Source organism: Porites lutea, chromosome 7 (genome assembly GCF_958299795.1).
Source record: "Porites lutea chromosome 7, jaPorLute2.1, whole genome shotgun sequence".
NCBI lineage: Eukaryota > Metazoa > Cnidaria > Anthozoa > Scleractinia > Poritidae > Porites > Porites lutea.
The window spans coordinates 18,789,955-18,797,336 of record NC_133207.1 but is presented as its reverse complement, the minus strand read 5'-3'; positions in this window follow the sequence as shown (position 1 = coordinate 18,797,336).

Genomic DNA, 7,382 nt, shown 5'->3' with positions numbered 1-7,382 from the left:
TGTAGATGAGAAAGTTAAGATCGAACAAAGCTTGTACGCTTTTCTTAAAGGACACGTAGTATTGTTTTGTTCGCGGCCATTTGGAAGTTTTAGGATAATTTTTTATGCATTTACATGTACGAGATCACAAAAGATCACGAAAGGTTCCATTTCTTTAAACTTGCTTTAATACAGCACCCTGCATTTGTGCCAATTTCTTCAAATTAATTAATTTAGATGTTTTTCTTCAGACACTTATTCGAAGGTATGCTGGTTTCAAAGGGAATAAATTCTAACGACCCGCGTCCACGTTCTCCATAGAATAAATTTAAACTGATTATTTAACGATACTGTTTTCCAGAAAGCGGCCAAGAGAGAGAGATATATACATATATCGTTATTATTGTGCTGCGTAGAGTTCTCGAGTGGATCCAAGTTGCAAAATGTTCTCCATTTTTTTTTTCCTAATCGTCGCTCATTCCATCCTCGGCGACCCAGAGGACGTCAGTCGGGTGGGGAGAAAAGGTGCAAAAATGGTTTTCAGCAGGGGCTGAAAAGTACAAAAAATTCTTTGAATTTAATACGTATTGTACCCACAAATTGACGAATAGCATCTCCTGAGTTCTTTTAGTGTGTTCGTACACGGCGCCTATTGCCTCGCTATACTTTTCCGATTGTTCACCAAAGAGTGAAATGCACGCAGTCCCGAAACTTTCAGTTTGATATGAACCCGGTCCATTTCAAAATACTGTCTGCTCGGAAACTAAAACATGCAAACGTGTTTACGGGTGGTTTAAAGACGCTCAGTTTCCAAAACTACAAGCTTGAACTTACAACACGTATTCAAACTCGCATCGCACACGCCTTCGTGCTTTTTTTCTAAATTGTTATTAAAAAGATTATTCAATTTTTTTTTTTTAAATAGTTAAAACAAAATAGGAGTTAGCTTTCTCGCTTGTTTATAACTGGTACCAAAGCGGTTACTAATATCTCATTTCATTTATGGCTTTAAGTGCAGCAAAATTGCATCATTTTTATTTCATAGCATATTTCTTTCCTGATATGCGACCCTCCACTGGACTTCGATGCTAGAGGTGAAAGCATGCGCTCACGACACGTTTGTACGACACACTTAGTTTGTCTTAGATCACGGATATGCGCATACAAAATTACTACAATAAAGAACGACATACTTGGCTTTCTTTTGGTAAACTTGACACGCGAAATCTTTTATTTCTTGTAGCGTGCTATATATGTCACGGTAAGCGTGCGCTTTATGGCACACTTAGCGTGCAATTTGAGTAACTACTTAGTCGATAAAACTTAAATAAACCGACACTTAGATTTCTTTTATGGAATTTGATCGAAAACGACAATAAATCATCACTTAGTAAACAAGAACGCGAACACTATAACACCTTAAAACCTTTTCCTTCGTGTATACATTCAACCATTGCAATTTATCGCTCGCTAATTCCTTAAGCCAGAACAACTCGATTAACCGATATAAAATTTTGCCCGGAATTACAAGAAGCGAATTAGCCCTTGACGAAGACAATTTCCCTGCTTGGCTCGCCGCTTTTGAAAAGACACAGTTGTCCAAAAGCTCCGATAAGCAACCTATCGTCTTTTTTTTTTTTCAGCTAAAAGTGAAACTTTTACTCGTCAAAGTGTAAGACATAAGGCGGTGCACACGCATGAAAGCACTGACAGGCGGTGTCAATTTCTGCAGATGCAAAGCAATAAATTGCTTTCTCGAAATCTTTTCGACTTGTTAATATGCCAAAATTCTGTTTGCTTCTTTTTTGTTCCTCAAGAGCCGAGACTGGCGATTCTCGCGTCTAGAAGCTAGAGGAAAACAAGTTTCGGGTACTTTTGAGCAGTACTGTCGCTCTGGATAACACGCCTTGCGTGCTTTTGCGCACGCTGAAAGCGAGTTGTGCTATTTCGCACACAAGCTGTTGTTTAAAAACTTTTATTCGCTCTTGTGTTCAACTTCCTCACTTTTAATTGTCTCAAAGGTGCTAAAAAGTGTTCAAATGAATTCTTTTGTTTTAAAGTGGAAGCGTGTCGTGAGCGTGCCTTCACCTTGAGCATCAAAATCCTGTTGGGGGTCACATATCATTCAGTCTTTTTAAAAGTAAATGCTTCCGCTCTCAGTTCACTACATTCACGAAGGCTGTATTAGGTTGCCATGGTGAGACAAGACTTTGGCCCCAAAAATCTGGTATCAGAATATATTTCAGCTCATTTATGGTTTTTAAGAGAAATAAAACTATAGCTAATTGGAGTGGTACAAAATGGGTAGTTTCCTGTTTTGATCTTGTCCTTGTACTTGTGCTTGAATTTTTGCTTAGCTCGCTAGTTTACTTAATGCCATTTTCGGAATATTCTTCGCTTGCCATTGTCAGATGTTAGTTTTTGATAGGTTGTCGTGTTTGTGATGTTAGAGCTGACCTTGGTTCATTGGTCTCGTTGAAGTTCCTGTTTGGGTTTGTTATTAGTTTATCATTGGTTTGTAGCCTCTTGTCGATCGCAACCATGTAGGTGCAGTAATACCAAAACATTACCCACACCGAATTCACCTTGTTTTAATTCCAACCCAAACATGTCCAGCTGTGGCTATAAAAACCATTGCTATTCGACGTATTAGGAGAGGAAGAGAAGAGTAAGGATTGAGAAGAGAAGAAGAGTAAGAAAATTAAGAATACGATTGTTAGCAGAAGTCAAAGGAGAATAAAGACCAAGAGGTAAATTAGATTCCTGGTACCTCATCGCGTAGCGAGCGAGTTGCTCGAACACACCACCATAATTATTATAGAGAATTGAATCTTGGATGCATACTTTGAAAGCGAGCGATAAGATAATTATGGAGCCACTTAAGAGTTGTAGGGGAGAAACCAAGAGCTTGTTATTCGCTTGCAACAGAATTCGTCCTTTTAAGTAATTTCATTGTAGATTTTTAATTGCAGTTCACTGCCGAGAACTACTACGATATAAAATCTTCGCCACGCGTGCAAATATGTTTCTTGTATTAAACGCCCCGAATTTCTTTCTTTTAATAGAGTTGTTTCGGATTACACACGACCTGCCATGTCAAAACGTCTTTGAATTTTGGGTTTTTCACGACGTCAATCAAGATCTGAACCTTCCGATCGCCTTCATATCTTACGGAACCTCCTAGGAAACACAGTGTCATGGTTTGTGATTTGCGATTAGTGGATTTCGATCCGTTTTCCGTGTTTCAAAGTTTCTGTGTTTCAAGGCTTTTGAGCTTCAGAGTTCGGTAGTGTGTTTTTGAAAGCGCAGGAAGTTTTACCATAGCTCTAAGTATTTTTTTTATCTTCTTTATACTGAAAAAAGGTAGGTTTAGATTCCCAAGGTAAAATTGTTCCTCAGAGCTTCCAAATCCAGAAGAAACACAGCTATAAGAGAGTGAAAACGAATCGGTACGTTCCCGCCAACATTTACTCTTGCAGCTTCTGCTCTTTTTTGCCGCCTATATTTGACAAACACAGTGGAGAATACAGGAACGGTTTGATTGTGACGTCGCAGAAAAACCAAAAATCCTGAAACGTTTTTGACAACGCAGGTCGCGTTGGGGTGAGATAAATTATGCTCAAAAATTTGAGCATTATGCTTTTGAGCGTCACTCCTAAAATCATAGCATTAAGCTCGAAATTATGCTCGTGCCCTAGCATTATGCTAAAAAGATGCTGGGTGAATTTTGAGCAAAAAAAGCCAAAATAGGGGCTAACATATTATTTCCTTCTTTTAAATAACAACAACGTCTTTGGAAGAGCTGGAAGCCATGTTGCACTCTCAAACTTACAGGCCTGGGCAGCCAGGCAGTAAGTAAGGTAGCCAGGCCTTCAACAAAGCCAAATAAGTGCATAAAGCAGCCACAAAACCCACAATTGACAGGACATTATGTAAACACATTATTTTGATGTTTTTATTTGAAGGATAATTTTATCAACCTGCTCCTAAACATGACTATTATGACGACATTATGCTCGATGCCCGCACATTCATTCATTCATTCATTCATTCATACACTTTATTTAAACACACTAAAAACATCTGTTACAATTATAGACAATAGAAATAATATAACTGATTTACATGTTTTTCGTGTGGGAGTACTAGGGGGGCGTAACTCAATTGATAACATTTTTAAACGTGATAAAAGATCTGGTCACCCTCGTCTTATGGGAAAGGCTGTTCCACAAATGGGCCCCACTGTAACAGATACGTCGTTGAAGGAATTCAGTACGGAGCTTGAGTAGAGCTAACTTATTTGCCTTGTCTCTAAGATCATATTCTCTGGCGAATGGTTTGAATATATCTTGTAAATGTTCCGGGGTTCGTTTAATTAAAACTTTAAACATTAGTTTAGCTTTCTGTTTTTTCCTTCTGGTATAGAGGTTACCCCATCCTAACCTTGTGCGGAGGGCGGTAGCACTACAGCACTACGGACTTTGTGATTACTCTAATGGCACAATTTTGTCAATTTTGTAGTTTTTTGTAATTTTTCGGCTAATTCGTTGTTGAGACCGTCCCAAACAAGGCAGCAATAGTTGAAATGTGGCTCGATAAGAGTGCTATACAGCAATAAAAGCTGTATGTACACAGATGTACGGTCTAAGCCTTCTAAGTGCACCTATTCCAGAGGAGATAGTTCTTGCAATCTCATCGACATGTTTGGACCATGACATATATTGGTCAATGTGAATTCCTAAGGATTTAGTGTCACATACCCTATTGATTACTTGATCTTCCAAAAGAACGTTAAGTGAATAATCAGCGTTATTTGCAAGTCTCTGACGTTAGTTTGTCAGCAATAGCTCGGTTTTAGCAATGTTTAGGCCTACATGACTAAATTAACAATTCGCCAAATGTGAAGGTTAGCAAGTTCTCCAATAATTACACCTTCAAGTTCAGGTAAACTACTGGCGACAAAGCTAATGCTACTTTTAAGTATCATCAGCGTACATCCGCCGAATGGCCGTGGTCAGGCAATTAGGCAAGTCGTTGATTTATATCTGGAAAAGAAGGGGCCCAATAAGGCTTCCCTGAGGAACGCAACAGGTAACGGCCCGCTCCCGAGATTGCTCCCCGCTAACTAGGCAATTTTGTCGGCGATCACTAAGATAAACGTTAAACCACCTAAAGGCCTTATAATCAACTCCATAATTAACTAACTTTTGTAGTAGGATCGTGTGTTCTATTGTGTCGAAAGCTTTGAAAATTTTTTAAATCTATAAATATTACATGTACACCATTGATAAAACTGTTATCTATGTTAACAGACCAACTGTTTGTGGCCTCAAGCAAGCTAAAGCCGTGAGTGGTCTAAAGCCGTATTGACACTTAGCTGAAAGATAATTGTCGTTAAGACAACTATATAATTGATTGTATATCATTCTTTCAAAAATCTTGACAACAGCTGGGATAATCGAGATCGGCCGGTAGTTATTAGCATCCTTTCTTCCGCCCTTTTCAAAAACTGGCGTAACTTAAGCTAAATTGGAACAATACCGGAAAAGATTGACTGACTGAACTCAAATGTCCGGGATGGAGCAAGAATATCGGCCTCTATTTTAAGAAACCTGAGTGGTAGATTGTCCAGGCCAGTCGCCTTTTTAATTTCTAGCTTTTCGAATAATTTTTAGACTTTATTAGCACTACAACTTTTGAAAGAGAACGTCTTGTCAGTTGGAATAAAATAGTGTTCTGGTTGAGTATCAACATGAGGTATGCCTCTTGCCAAGTAATGTCCAACATTTGTGAAATGACGATTAATATAAGTAGATATGTTCTGGCTCAAGAGAGAGGTTCCTGCTCTGTTCAAATGTAGGCGGCTCCGAATTAGATGCTTTTCTGCGACGATGTTGTTATTATCGACAAAGCCCAAGTCGTTTTGTCGGCAAAACTTTCTTAGTGTATTGTTGACTTCAAAAGCTCTTTTTGATAGCTCAGAGTCATCTGCGCGAGCGGTTAGACTAGAAATGGCTACCGAAATACCTTCTTGCTCAACTTCTCGAGCGAAAAGTATTCTGCACGAATTGTAAAAGGGACAAAGTCCAACACCTTCATATGCAAATTGTGCGCATGAGTTATTTTTATAATCCTGTCAATTGAATTACTGTGTGATAACTCGAATTCCCTCGCGTACGAACCACGAAAGGGGCAAAGTCCAACATTTTCATGTACAAACTGTATGACTGTATATCTTATGCAGACTGGCTTTCCAAAGTGATAATAGTAACATGAATGTATGAGGACCACTTTAGTTTTTTAACTAGTGAATTACGTGAAGGTTCTTTTCTTTTAAAAATCAATAACTGATAACACTTTTAGAATCAAGTCGTGAGAGTTAAAGACTGTTTCATTAAGTAGAATCGAACGTGACAACCTCGTGAATAAGGATGATGCAACCACCCACAACAATGATGAAAATCGAGGTATTTCTTAGTTATTTGGTACTCAACGAGCTTCATTCGGGAGGGGCGGGGGGGGGAGTACTCGATATATCCTTGGGTGGGGAGGTGCGGCCCCGGCCCGGCCCCTCATACCCTGACCCTTTCTAAGACAGAATTCCGATTTTTGAGACCCTGTTTGAAATATTTAACCCGAAACCATACCCTGTATAAGACAATAAGAAATAAAAATTTTGCTGTAGTTTAGTTCGTGGAAGATACGCGCAGGCTGTTTATCGTCCAAGAAAAGATACCCTGTTTAAGACAAAAATTGATAAAATCGATACCCTGATTAAGACAAAAAAGGATAAAATCGATTCCCGTTTAAGACAAAAATCCCGAAACACATACCCTGCCTGGCCGCACGTCCCCATTAAGCCCTTATAAGGGAGAACCCTTTCCTCTAAGCAACGTTTGGTGAGTTGATATTCATAGTTTTTGACAATTTGTTTATTTTTGAACAGTTGTCGGAAAGAAAGACAAAGAAAAGTGTATGAGGATCGACTAAGCTGTGCGGAACTGTTCGCGTTCTCATTAATGTGCAGCGATACCCAATTTTGCCCAAAAAAAGGGTCTAAATTTAGGATAAGAACAGTGGATTGTTAATACGGTGACACTGGAGCATTCAAAATAGCACAGTGGGTAATGCGCTTCTCCTGTCTCGAATTTTAATGTCTGTTCTAAATTTTTGTAATAACGCTTGTATTAAACGGTAATAATTACTCTACAAGTATTGTATATGTCATTTCCTTCGTTATGAGCCTAATTAAAAAAAAAAAAAAAAAAATATATATATATATATATAAGAACCATTGTCGTATTTTGTAATACACGCACTAAAACTAAGAACACCGGAACACAGGAACATCCCAAACACTACGAAATACTAAAAAGTAAAACTAAATAAAAATCTACTATAAG